The sequence below is a fragment of the Ctenocephalides felis genome, unplaced genomic scaffold, assembly GCF_003426905.1.
Source record: "Ctenocephalides felis isolate EL2017-DRISC unplaced genomic scaffold, ASM342690v1 CF-g0.4_SCAFFOLD_00845, whole genome shotgun sequence".
Classification (NCBI taxonomy): Eukaryota; Metazoa; Arthropoda; class Insecta; order Siphonaptera; family Pulicidae; genus Ctenocephalides; species Ctenocephalides felis.
In genome coordinates, this window is record NW_020536999.1 from 62,096,266 (window position 1) to 62,111,368 (window position 15,103).

General features: G+C 29.7%; 1 protein-coding gene and 1 non-coding gene across 2 annotated transcripts in view; one reads left to right on the forward strand and one right to left on the reverse strand.

The window, feature by feature from the left end:
- Positions 1-15,103, forward strand: part of LOC113386946 — a 729,443-nt gene that overhangs the window by 325,105 nt on the left and 389,235 nt on the right. The gene's annotated exons all lie outside the window — the stretch shown is intronic.
- Trnag-gcc lies at positions 3,909-3,979 on the reverse strand. The gene has a single exon. It is a non-coding gene; the product is annotated as a tRNA-Gly (tRNA).

Consider the following 15,103-nt stretch of genomic DNA (forward strand, 5'->3'; position numbering starts at 1 on the left):
TTTAAGTGAAAATAACGTTTTCTTAGGTTTGCTGCATCAATTTAAAAATAATTTCTCTTATTAGAGAAATTCTAATAATATTCATCAAGTAGCCAACCGTTGGGTTGCTCTTTTTAGTGGAATTCTAATAATGTTCATGAAATAGATATAGGCCAACCGTTGGGTTGCTTTGTAAATTGTGAAAATCCACGTATTCAAGAAAAAAAAATAGCTTATAGAAATCTTAAATACTGATTACTGTTCAAATATAAAAAATATAATTTAAGCTTATTACCTCCTCCCAAAAATACGTCTATTACTTTTCCATTATACCTTCTTTTTTACTTTTAACAAATGCAAATTTCCTAATTTTTTCTTCAATATTCACGTATTTTATATAATTTTTGTCTTATTTTATCGTTCAATCGTCAATAGTCTACATTTTCCTTTGATTCTGTAGGTACTTTTAGCCTAACTTTACTTTTTCCATAGAAACTTGTACTGTTCAAGTCAGTTTCGATTTTGTTCCATAATTATCTTATTTTACGCAAAAGATATAATTGTAGTGCATATTCTTGAACTTTTAGCATTCGACTTGCTAATAATCATGAAAGCATTCTTTAAAATTTGTCGGACAAGAAGTCCACCTTCTGCACCATCCATCGTTTACCACCAACCTTGGCTAAACATTAGGTTTTTGCTCAATGATTTTTTCTCACGGACTAATTAAAATCTTCAGAAGATTCATATAATTTTATTACATGTTGCTCTCGTATTTGAGATAGCGTGCGATCTTTTGCCTTTTGGTTAGGTGAACATAACATGCAAATCACTTCAAGGTTTAATAACTGCAAAATTGCTCAGCTTTCTTCTTTTATTTCAAAATCCTTTGCTTTGCACGGATTTAACGCTTATGCAACGCAATTTTCTTGTTATTTCAATTTACGATTCTGTGAAAAGTTCGAAGAAGAATAAACTTTTGAATCCCACGGGTTTTTGTTCATTTGAATATTATCATTTGAATATCATCTATCATACCCTTGTGATATATTAGAAATGACATTATTAGAAATATACATGGCATATGTCCTAATTAGCTGTAAAACCCGTTTGACTATTTTAAATAAATTGATTAAAAGTACAAAGCGAATGATTTTTGATTCATTTAAATTGATCAAGCCATCCTCTATATACTACATATACATATAAAACAATTATTATGTATCATTGTGCCTTTAGACGATTTGCGGAATACTACATTTCTATGAACAAATATTAGATAACGTAGGTGTATGAAGCATTTTGCCCAAAGCAAACTTGCTTGATCATCCTTATTTGTGTAAATAATGGTTTTAATCAATAGTGATTTGTACATGATCTTATACCTGTCTACTTGTCTAACAATATATGAATTGTATATGATTCAATAATAATATATATAGTAATGATTTGTAATAATCATTTTAAACCCAAATGCATTGCAATACAAATGAGCATTACTCTTTTCTGCATCTTTAAATCGACTTGTCTCGAAGGTTCTACTTTCACAAAAATTAGTCCTTTATTCTGTCAATATAAGTAAAATGTTCTTGAAGCATATCGGATGCTTCGTTCTCTCAAAAATCGATTTATCATTTTTTGCGAAACATTATACATATTTACGAAAGGGCTGATCCTACCTTTTCTAAAAACTATTCACCATCTCACGCCATCAATGGGAATAGAAGGCTCTTTGAATCATTCGAATCAGTTGATGTGTGCTCCCCAAAACGTCTGTTAAAAATTGTATTCGAACATACATACTCACAGGCATACATACATGTTTAAAGCATGTAACAGAAATTCTGGTATGCCAAAGTATTCAGAAGGGGCTTTGAAACTTAAAGATATCAAAAAACAAAATTGCATTTTTGATCTATATGAAGATTAATATCTCAATTACTCTACGAAATTATATAATGATATATATTAATGAAGTTATCATATTAAAATTAAATGTCTCATAAAAATATTACTCACAATCAAAATAAAGTACGCGGTATTTATGGAAAACGTAAATCTTTTGAAAATGTTGAAGTATTGTCAATTTTGAAAATTTTAATCATGTTATTTTAAAACATGTAAAATTACCCAGAAGTATCAATAACTTACAGTGAACCTTTTATTCTTATTAATAAATGTGTTTATAATCATTGTGAGATTCTGGCAAGGACACCAAAACTTAGCAAAATAAAACAATAATTTATACACGTACTTTAGTAAAATTTTGTAAAATATGCATACGTAAATGAAATATACTTCTATATTTTTGCTATAAAAAGAACGGTTTCAGTTCTATTTAAATTGTCTCTATGAATTATAAATACAAAAAGAATCCTCTGTTTCAATAGATTCAGTAGTTCAGCGAATTGAAAGTAAAAATCGTGAAACATTTTTTATTTTTATCTCAAAAGGTTAGAGCTAATGAAAAGGAAAATCAACGTACAGACCACGTTTACAATCAATAATCTCACTATTATAAGAAAGTAAAGAAGAACGTTTATATCCTAATTAATCTTTTAGGTTTATCTCGCTCTTCTTCATTAACTTCATTAGTACCTGTCTTCGATAATTTATAATTATTCGGTCAAGAGTAATTAATACTTCTAATTTCTATATGGGTGGTCATTGGTGTAGTATTTTCACCAAATAAACTTAGATAAAACTGAATTCAATCATTGATTAGTGAATAATTTCTGAAACATTTATCTTAAAGAACTTATATGGTGGCATCCATTAATCACGAGAAGCTCCTAAGGGGAGGGGGAGCTTGACAAAAAATTACGAAAACTCACGTGGGGGAGAAAGGGGTCTAGTAAGATATCACGTGTATTTATTCTTTACCTAAATTTTCAAAAAAAAAATTTACGTTTTTTCGTGAATTCGAAAAATTTGTTCGTACAATTTTACTTAACTAGAAATACACTTAATGTTTGGAGGGAGAGGGGGGGGGGTAATGTAAATATAATGATGTGTCACCAAAGAGGGGAGAGTGTCCAAAAATCCCTATAAAAAATAATCACGTTATTAATAGACGCCCCCTATCTCCAAATGTCTCAAAATCGTTCTATTTATTTGTGTCTAAACCTAGTATAAGTGTATTGATATTTTTAAATGTTTTGAATGTTCTTGAAGGTAGTTTCTATTCATAGATACTTTATAATATAATTTTTGTTAAAATCTTATATTTTAATACTTTTAACACTTACATTTTAATGTAAGTGTATGTCTTAAATAATATATTAATTGTGAGATCTTACGACAAGTTATTTAATTTTATCAAGTTTTTTTTTTGTTATTAAATGTTAAAGTAGTTTTTTATGTACATTTTTACGATGACGATAATGCTCATCATCTGAAGTTCAGATCCTGAACTCTATCATTCTTAGAGTCTAAACGAATAGCCTAAAATATTATAGTCCGACAAAAATTACTTGATTTTTTTAAAATAAAATTAGAGTTTGAAATAATGGTATGCGCTTTCTGGACATACAAGCTTGTGTATATAAACTATAATTATTTCAATTACTAATATTATAAATCAATTTTTAATCGTATTGATTGATTTTCAGTAAAAGTGAAAACTTTATTTTAGAAGTTTCGAGGTGTAAGTTAGTTTGCCTCAAGGCAAAATGCCACTTACACCTCGTTAACTTCCCGTAGGGCAAGTTATGGCAATGGGTCGAAAATCGAAAATGAAAATTTTTGCTTATCTTTACGTTTCAAAGGTTTCTGAACATGTTGGCAACAAAACTTTCTGCTTGTCTCGACAAAATAATTGCTTTTGAAAAAAAGGAAACTGTGTTATCTGAATGATATAATTTAATATTAAATGATAATTATCAATAAGTTATGCTAATAGAATCAATTTTGTAAAAGTAAAATAAACTTGCATCGGCCGGGAATCGAACCCGGGCCGCCCGCGTGGCAGGCGAGCATTCTACCACTGAACCACCGATGCTTGCGGTCTAATGCTGATTTTATGCTAGTCAACGCTCGTTCTGTTTCACTTGAAATTATTTTGTTACTACATACTAGTTTGGATAAAATGAGTGATAAAAAGCCTATATTAATTTAATCAGTAGATAAATGCATAATTATATGAAATATCCTGAATTATTGCATTTAATTTTACGAGTTTTTTGTTGCAAATTTTAAATTTATTTGTTATATTTGAAGCTTTCGATTTCAATTTGCAATTCATTATATATTTCGTAAAATTTCCCAATTTTCCAAAGCGCATTTGATTCTTTCAGTCTTTTCTCGAAAATGTTCTAGCTTTGCATACCTAATTTTTCTATTATTTTGTATATTATATTTGTATTTCATTTTACTCGATCTCCGAAACCGCTAGACCTGTCTTCCCAAAAATTTAATTAGTTTTTCATTTTGTCAGTACAATTAAATTATTTATTATTTTGAATGATTGAAACTGGGCACTCCGTTCTCTTAAAAACTGAATAACTATTATTGGCACTTTTTGCCTCGTATCTTCGAAACCGCTGGACCTGCCCTGCCCAAAAACGTCTCTTTATCATTAGGAATCGAATGTTTTTTGAATCATTCAAATTTATTGAACCGTGTTTCCTTGTTGTTAAACTTGTTCTTAACTTCTTTCTCCATCTTCTTGCTTTACCGTATGCACCTCTCATTTATATTTGATTGCTTCGACTATATTTGTTTTCTTGAAATGTCTTTATGTAAAAAAATATTAATTTTGAGGCATTTACTTTTATATTCTTACAAAGGATAATTGTTTTTAACTAAGTAATTGACAAATTAAAGTTAACAAGGTGTTGTTCTGCTGCGAGTCGGATCAATTGTATTCTGTATTCCGGAAAACCTACTGAAAAACAGATGCAAAATTCTAGTAATTACGATTTTATCTTGAATATATATAAAATACGATACTTCTACTGTTTTTAAGGAACTTAAATTTTCCAAAATTGACATAAAATTTCTCTAGACATAATTTTTCATCCAGTTGTTTTCGAATACGTCTCTGGTTGATGGTTACCGATTTTTTATGATTTTGACCACAAATTGCACTTATGGATGGGGCCCTTTAAAAATCCTTTCAAATTTCTGCATTATGAAACAGTCAACAGTCGATTGTGCAAGGAAGGTCTTTTCGTGACGACGGGCGAGGTCAGAACCCTCTGCTCACCGTTTCGTATTGGTAGTTGGCAAAGGCGCATACGATTCTGCTCGGAGCTAAACGTTCGATTCTAGTAATCAGCCGATAAGGTCTTTCCTTGAACGCGGCGACGCCCTTTTACTATTACTATTCATTGCAATTGCAAATAACAGTTTCGACTCCTACGATTGCTTCATTCACTATATTCAGAGTTAAGACGACCGCAAGTGGTAGGAAAATAATACATAAGAATTATTATTTTTAATTTCAATAATTAATTATTTGAGAAAATCGAAGTAGTGAGTTTAATTATTTTGGAAACAGCTTGAGGAGACCAAGAAATTATCACTGGCTTTTCGAAGTAAAATTCACTTGTACAAAATCCTTAAAACCAATTTGGCCATAAGGCCTATAACTGAAACGACCAGTCTCCAAATAAAACATCTCTGAAACCAAAGATGTCAAAATATATTATTAAAAGAATTTTGGAACGCCCCAAAATTTGTTTCAAATTGGATCCATAATAATCCACTGACGTCGACATCAGTGCAGTAAATGATGAAATGCGAACTCATTCATGCAAGTACAAATATAAAAAGGAGGAGGGAGGTTGTAGTGAGATATATATGTTTATTTTTTTGCCTGAAATCTTTAAAAAATACACATTTTAAAAAAAGCCAAATTTTTTCCAAAAATTTACGTTTTTGGACAGAAATTGTAAATATTGCGTTTTTTTGGGAGTAATTGTAAATATTGCCACAAATTACCAAGGGGGAAGGAAGGTCTAAAAATGCTTGAAAAAGATCACGTAATTGGTCATATGGTTTTGTATTATTAAAGCCTGTTGTTATTCCTAGAACTTTACTTGTTTTTTTTTAGGATAGGTGTAAAAATTACAGTATAGTAAAAATAAACTATTTTCGGGGGCAGTTCTTTATAAATACTTAAAATTTCACAATTGGTTGTTTTATGTTAGGGTTTGTCATTGGCATTTAGACTTTGCTTTATATTCATGTAAACATTGCTATATATCAATAATATATATTATTGATATATATTGCTATATATCAATAATATTCTGTAACAATTAGTTCGGTAGTTTATTCAGATAGGTGTTTCGAAATTAAATAACTAAATTCACAGCTTTATGTGAGATCTAATTCAAGAAGATATTTATTCTGGGAAAATTTGTTCTGAAAGGTTTTTCCACAAATACTTCTAGTTAGTAGAATATTCTGTCCAATTTATTTTGTTAATTTCTCACAAATACTTTTAATTTGTGTGATTTTCTGTTTAATTTGTCTTGAAATTAATCAAAGGCAATTTTGGAATTATGACAATAAAAAATAATGAAGTATAGGTTTTCTAAATTTAGCAAAAAACTAGTGGGGTGTATGGGATCGTGCGTTAAGGCAAATTGCTGGAACTTCCCGTACCGTAACGAAATGATCCCGGAATATTAAATGTTTTAAAATAGATTATTATAAATATTGTAACATTGACTATTTATATTTATAAGAATTATAGAAACTGAATTGAAAAGTTGAAATTATTTGTTTAAAGTATATTAGAACAGAGTTAAAATAAAAATCTGAATTATTTTCGATATGCAAAAAAAATTTTTTTGGAAAAAAAATTAAAAAAAAAAATTTTTTTTTTCCAAAATCAATTATTTTGTTAAAACAAGCAGAAAGTTTTTGGAATCATTCATATCGGACGCTTAGTTCTTTCAAAAACTGCCATTTTTTGCACATTTATCTTGCTTTTGGGATCATTCAAATCGGACGCTCCGATCTCTCAAAAACTCGATTTCTATTTTCTGCACTCTTTGCTCCGTATCTCCTAATCGGCTGGTCCTGCTTTTGCCAAAAACTAATCAGCACATCTCCCTATCAATAGGAATCGAATGTTGTTTGAACCATTCAAATCGGTTGATCCGTGCGCCCGAAAACGTGGACGAAAAATTGTATCTATACATGCATACACACTCACACACACACACACACATCCTTTTTTTCTGAGGTATGCCAAAATGTTCAGAAACCTTCAAAACGTCGAGAAATGTAAAAATTTTCAATTTCGATTTTCGGCCCATTACAATAACTTACCCTACGGGAAGTTAAAAAAAAAAAACAATCTAACATCAGTTTTTTTTGCAAATTTCCTATCGAAACCCAACAAAGCACACTGGTATTAGATATAAAATTTCGATTTAAATTAAATAATCTTAAATAGTTTAATTAAATAATAATCGAGTTCAAAAATTAATTATTAGGGACGATTTGTTACTTTTGTATTTCATCTTGTATATTATATTATTCATTTGCATTTAATTATGTTCAGTATTGCTTCTACCTTAAATAAAATAATAAATTGAATAAGAGAAAAAACTAGTTTCTATATAAAAAGTAACAACCTAATCAGTAAAGTTCTAGGTGGGTTCATTTAAGTTGTTCTGGAATATTTTTCTGGGAAGCCAAGAGCTTTTGGTCTAATTGATTGGAAATATAAAAATCAGCCAAATGTGAACAAACTACTCGTATTTTATTGTTATTAAAAATTACGTAACCTCGAACTCTCTGTCTACACCAGATGTATGTTCGTAAACCAACAATTTGAATCTATTGTGTGTTGTAGGCTGCAATTTACATTACTGTCGTAGAGACCGCGCTTTTTAATCTTTCACGTTTAAATGCAAAATCGTCTTAAAGAAAATATTCATGCAACGTAATAATATCAGTAATAAAATCGACTGGGTGCGCGAAATTTGAACACTAACCCGAAGTTCACATTTTATGGAAATTGCTTTTTTTATTGAAAAACATTACATATTATGAATATGTAAATTCGGCAAAGAACAATTTAGCAAATGTCGTCAAAAACTGAAACAAATTCAGCAATAAATGAAAAAAAATTAGATTCAGAAGATTTAAAAAACTCAAATTGTCATAAGTTTCCAATAATAAAATAAATGAAAAGTGGAGAATTAACTCAATTTAAAATTGAGTGATTTATCATTATATAATCTACAGTTCGAAAACCAGTGTTTTAAATCTCACTGCTATCAATCAGCGGTTTTTTATCTGGTAGTGAACGAATCGTTAATATGTTTTTACAACTGGAAACTACTTGATAATTTCAAATATAATAATCTCAAGTTCATTGTTTATGGTTTGATATTGTACTAATAATAACTAAATGATAAAATTATTTATATTTAGACTAACAAGAAGGATGTCATAATAGAGTAGTCAGAACTATCAAAAATATATTTTTCTTTGAACATAACAAAACCCTTCTAAGAAACTTAAAGGATTAACCATGAACGATTTTTTGTTTATCTATTATAAGATTAATGGATAAGATAGAGTACATTGAACTTATAACATTAGATTAAGTATTACATTACATTTTATTGTTCAAATAATAAATAAAATCCATCTATTATTAAGGTTCTTATTTTACAGAGCTTTGTTGTTCGTTCTAAATTCTAAAATTTCATGCAACTATTTATGTTAATTTTTCTCTAAAATTATAAATTATTAAACAGATACTTTGTTGCAAACATTCTGCTCCATTATATTACTTATATTCAACATTCTTACTGGGAAATGCATGTGTTATGACAAATAATCTTATTTATTTTTATATATTTTTAACATCAATCAGAAGTGATGAATTTTGTTATTACAATTTCTGTGATAGTGACAAATTGTTAACTTCCCGTAGCGAAGTTATAGTAATCGCAAAATAATCGAAAATGAAAATTCTTATTTTTACGCTTCAACGTTTTCTGAACATTTTGGCATGCCATAGAAAAAAAAATAGATTTTTGTGTGTATATGTGCGTGTGTGTGCGCGCGTATACAAATTTTCGTCTACAATTTCGGGAACATGGATCAATAGATTTGAATAATTCAAAAAACATTCCTTTCGTATTGATAAGGAGACGTATTTTCCAAAAAACAGTCTTTTTTTCAAAAACTTGACAACTCTCAAATTTCATTTTTTCACTAAATTTTGAAGGTTTTTTTTAGAAAAAAATATTGTTGGTTCGGGAAGTTCCAGCAATTAGCTTTAAGGCAAACCATGCATCACTAGTTCATTGAAGTATTAATGCCAGAAATGGACTATTATATATCTCACTTGAAAACATATCGCTTTTTTATTATAATTTATTTTTTTCCACAATTTAAGCCATTATGAATCTTTTGATCATCCGGGGAGTTCCTTCTCGATTTTTTTTAAATTTATTTATTTATATATTATTTCCATATCTCAGTCATACAGGGGTAAAATTAACATGAAAGAGTAGAATATTTCGTTTATTTTTACTATTCGAAATTATTATGTTTTTTTTTAAGTTTATTAAACCACTTATTGTAGCCTCATAATAATTACCTTTTTAGTTAAGACCATGAATTCATCATTTAAAGTTTCATCAGAATTGTCAGAAAAATTTCGATATTAACCAAAAACTAGCATTATTCCAAACTTCGAAGAGTTTGGAGTTTGAGTTGAGTTGAGTTTAAAATCGGTCAAGATTTTTGGCTAACACGCCTACGAAAAGTTTTACAATTTTTGGTTAATTATTAAAAAAAAATGGCTTGACATCAGCATGCAAAACTGAGATACAAAAGTTTTTATCGAGTAGCTATTGCAGAGCTTTTAAATTTTACAAATGGGTGTAAGAAGAAACTTCCGTCGAAAATGCAAGAATCAGCTTATTCTATTTCTCTCACACACACATTTTATTCAAATTTGGTCTTTAACGATTCAGAATGACTTGAATTGTCAAAAATGCACAAAATTTGCAAGTTCTGGCGAAAACATAAGCTCGTCTTTGGGACGTTAATAAAAGTATCTGCAGAAAAGAGATAAGATTAGGTAAAACAACCATCAAATCCATCATTGAACCACTTTAGACATTTAAATCGAACATAAATCAATATTTCTGAATAATTACAGACTATTATTGGTAAACTGTAAAGACTTTTGCGTAACCATCCGTATTTTATGTATACCACAAAATCAGGAAGTTCGTTTAACAGAACTGAATAACTTTCTTACTACTCAATTTTTTCAAAAAGTTATGATACGCAGTAACAAGCTCTCATAAATCTTCCTTGCAGATCTGTTGTTCCATTCCATGTGGTTTACTTCCGTGAATGCATTTTACGCCTTCGTTGTTTGAAATTTATAGTTTGCGAACCGTTTCCTTTTCAGCTACAGGCTTCTGGATTTGAATAATTCATAGATCAATTCATATATGGCCTGTTTTATTTACTATCATGCCGGAAAAAATATAAGAACGTTACTATTATTACTTCGTTACAAATACTGCATTGTGAGAAAATTTCGAGTATAATATAAGTTTTGCATTTTCATATCTAAGCATAGGGGCCAATTCTCCGATAAAATACAAAATTTGTATTTTATCGGAGAATAGGCCCCTATGCTTAGATATGGAAATGCAAACCTTATATTATACTCGAAATTTACATTTAATGTAACATATAGCATTGTTATGTTACGGTCCAATATTTATATAAATTGGTAGTAAAAACTGTCAAAATGCTATGTATTTGCTGTGCAGTCATGAGTTTTAGATATAAAACCTAACATAACTAGTTGAAAGTGGCCTTTTGCCTTATGGCAATTTGCAAAAAATTCCCGATACATGTATTAATTGACTTAATCAATCGAAATTGCGATTTAGATAATAAGATAACATTTTCAACTGTTTATTTTGAAAATCAAGTTTTCGCTTTTAATTAAATCCTAACAATGCGATTTCCAATTGAATTTTCTCAAACACATTTAAATTTTTTGTAATTATATTAATTATACTACACAGGCACGTGTGCTTGTATGTCCTGAAATTGTAGCTTATTATTCCAAATTTTAATGAATCTACAATTTTTGACTTATCACATCACAAAACCAACTATTGACTCAAAGTTTGTGTATGACATTTTTTCATGCTTTGATGATTTTTTAAAATTGAACTACTTGCCGTAGGGCTGTAATATTTCTGTATATCTTATAAGACCATGATATCTATCGTAAAAAAAGTTTCAAAAAAATCGGCTTAATTTTTTTTCAGCAGTTAATTACAAGAAAACGGCTCGGTAGATTTTCACCTAAAACTAATCAGTATCATTCCCAACTAATATCTTTCGAACAGTTTTAGATTTTTTAAAATCGATTCGGTAGTACGAGCTTAAATGTGGACGAAAAGTTTAACACTTTTTTCCAAATTACAAAGAAACGGCTCGTCCGATCGTCACACAAAACTGAGACACGATGGTCCCCATAGAGTTAAATCGAATGTCTTTTAAATTTTTGAAATCTTAAGGTAAAGTGTCACTTACAATTAATTATTTTATAGCGGTATATATTCCAAATAACTTGAAAATTGAGGACCAAAAATTGCAATTTGAATCACCAAACGTTACCAAATTATACACATGACGAGTAAACTCGTCAATACACAAAATTCTGCCACTTTTCTATGATGAGTTAACAGAATTATACAGAAACTACTAGTGTTTGTATTAAATAGTAAATATTTGGACCAAATATTAATTCAATAAAACAAAATTTTAAGTAAACGAACACGAAAGAAATGATTTGAAATGACAAAAAATTATAAAATAATACCTCACAATGCATATAAAATTGTATAGAAACATAATTAACAATTTTGATCAGCTAAAATCTTAGGCAGACCTTGATACATCCTGTAAATAGTATTTAATATTTCACATTTGCAAAAGCACATTTGCCTTGCATGAAAAAGCATTTCGAAAATAATAACGTTGTCAGCAATTTGCAAACACAACAACACCGTTGGCATTTTATTCAGATGTTATTTTACGAACAATCTATTTGCAAAATAGAGGAGAATCTAGTATATTGTTAAAATTGGAAAAGATAGTTGAACAATGATTTCGGGCAGATTACAATACTTTGAAGATTGTAGATACGGTAATATGTAGATCAAAAGGAGAATATCTGGATCATTTGTCTAAAATGTTGAGAACGGTTCAGAAGATAAATGCATTTATCGGCTGAACCTGTCGTTGCCAAAAACTAATCAGCACATCTCCATAATAATAGCAATCAATCGCTTCTTGAATACTTCAAATCGGCACTGATCCGTGCTCTCGAAAACGTGGACGAAAAATTGTATCCGTGCAATTTTCTCTTCTATATCCATACATACGCGCGCGGATACACACACACACACACACATACTTACATTAATTTTTTTCAAGGTTGGCAAAATGCTCAGAAACCACTGAAACATATGCCAAAATGATACGCAAAAAATTGTTTTGGATTTTTTGATGATTACAATAACTTACCTTAGAGGAAGTTGATAATAATTATAAATAACTTGTATGGAACATGGTTATGTGCATAACAGAAAAAAATATTTTGTGAGCTGGTGCAGATCAGTTTTCTTTAGTCGCCTTAATTTTTCGGCTGACTGGACTAATTATATTTCAGAAAATAGATGCATTTGTCGAAAATATTGGAAAGGGTTCAGGGGATAGATGCCTTGTCTAACATGTTGAGAACGTTTCAAAAGATAGATGCGCATTCGTCTATAATATTGAAAAGGCTTCAGGAGATAGATACATTTGTCTAAAATATTTTGAATGCTTTAGAAGATATATGCTGTCTAAAATTTTGATAACGGTTCAGGAGATGCATTAGTTAAACATATTGCGAAGGGCTCACAAGAAATATGCATTTGTATAAAATATTAAGAACAGTTTTGAAGATATATTCATTTGTCTAAAATTTTCAGAAAGCTTCACAATATATATGTGTTTGTCTAAAATATTGAGAACGCTGATTTTTTGTAAGGTTATACATATTACACACTTCAATATCCATAGAAAAGTCTCGAATCACTTGAATCAAAGATATCAATAATACATCATTCAAAACGTTAAAATATATTTTTGAATGAAACAATTTTGAAATATTGTATATAATATATTCAAATACAAAACCATCTATATACTACTATGAGTGCGTTAAATTAGCATAGATCGAGATAATATTTCTATCCTAAAAAGTTTCGAATTATCCAAGCTTCACCTTTACTTTACACACCGTACGTACTATTCGAAATGCATTAACCATTACTTGAGTGCAAAAACATGAATTACTGGCAATCATAGATGCTTTAACGGTGATCAGAGCCAAAGGGGGCGTCTAAATGATCGATCTTAGGATAATCGGCGACCTATTGATAATGACGACGTGCCGCTATCTCAATATACAAGACTTTGTATAGAGGGAATAGACGGTGAGGTGGACGGTTTGGAGGAGCTGAATAAACTAATTTTACCCTGTTCTTCCAATATATCCTAGGAAGGTAAAGGGATTTCACACTTTGGTTTATTTGTTCTAATATAATTGCTAACCCCTAGATAAGCGGTTAAGAACGATTGTCCTGGGGTTCAGAGGTCCAGGGTTCGATTCCCACTTCGAGCAGCATATTTTATATACAATATGTCTCCAATTGAAAATAGCTTTTAATCCGGGATTGCTGTAATATACTAATTAGAACATCGACCGGTGGGTTGTCTTCTAATAGCGTTCAGTTGTTAACTAAATACTAAAAACGACATCTCAAATAGAGCAAGAACAATCAATTGATTAACAACAATATCGTCTTAGTAACACGCAGTTTTTAGTACAGTTTATGAAACATATAATAGTTCTGATTGCTGTAACAACTACGTGTAAAAAAGCTAATCAAAGCTAATGCAGATCCATAGGCCAATATTTTTTTTTTATTGTTAAGAATTGGTCTTCGGGGCTTATCTGGTAGATCCTCAATAATCCTTTTTGATATAAGGGTACCACTTCTGCGTTTATTTATTTCATCGAAGTAAAGTATTTTCAAGATTTCATAGATTGTAAAAATGGAGACGTATTAAGTTGCGTCTGCAAGCTTCTTAAAATCTTTTGATTGTATATTCTCTGCAATCTTAATAATATTGCACTTACTTGCGTAGCCTATGGGCACAATGCCTTAAATTCACACAGGCTTCTCCAATACTGATTTATATATCAACCTCTTCTTTTTTTTTTAAATTTTGAGTGTTGTCCCATAAAATTCTACAATTTTTGCATTTTCAGTGATATGTGTTGAAATTTCAACAATTGCTTTTTCTCGAAAGAACTTGCTGATAAGTTTGTAAATTAGTAAAGATTTTTTGTAGTGGATTTTATAATTTTATTATTACTAAGGGAAAGTTAGAGCTATTTGGTACTATGTAAAATTTATCAACTATTATATATTAACACATATTTTTTTCATTAAATCCTGAAAGAACTTTTTTACAATTTAGACCAGTTTTTAGTTAGATCATCATAATGATTTGCATTTCTCCTATACAAACTTTATATATATAATAAAAATATTGTGTGGTCTGTTTTGGTCGGCCAATTTGCAGATTTTACTCACCAAGATTGGCAGAAATAATTGTTAAAGAAGTATTGGCAAAAAAAAAAAGATTTATGTAATATTTATTTGGATTTTCTATAATTGAGGAAAATATTTCAACTTTTGTCTGTTATTCTCATCTACTTGGCTTACAAATTATAATGGCTTTGTTACATTTAATGTGAGATCAATATTTATATTAGGTCTATTAGATTTTACTCACCCATCCGAGAGTGGCTGGGAAATTTACATTTTCAAGATTGGCAGAGAATTTTGATAAGGAAGTAGTGGCAACTTAATTAAACTATGCAAAAACTAAGGGATCGATTCTGCCGCATAACAGACCAATGTTAAGGCAAGGCTATGTTATGAAGAACTTTCCATACAAATTCGTTCTAAATATTGACAAAATCCATGTGGCCTGTGCAAGCCGGCGAATTTCTCAGGTAGTCAGATAGAAAACATAGCCTAGAAAT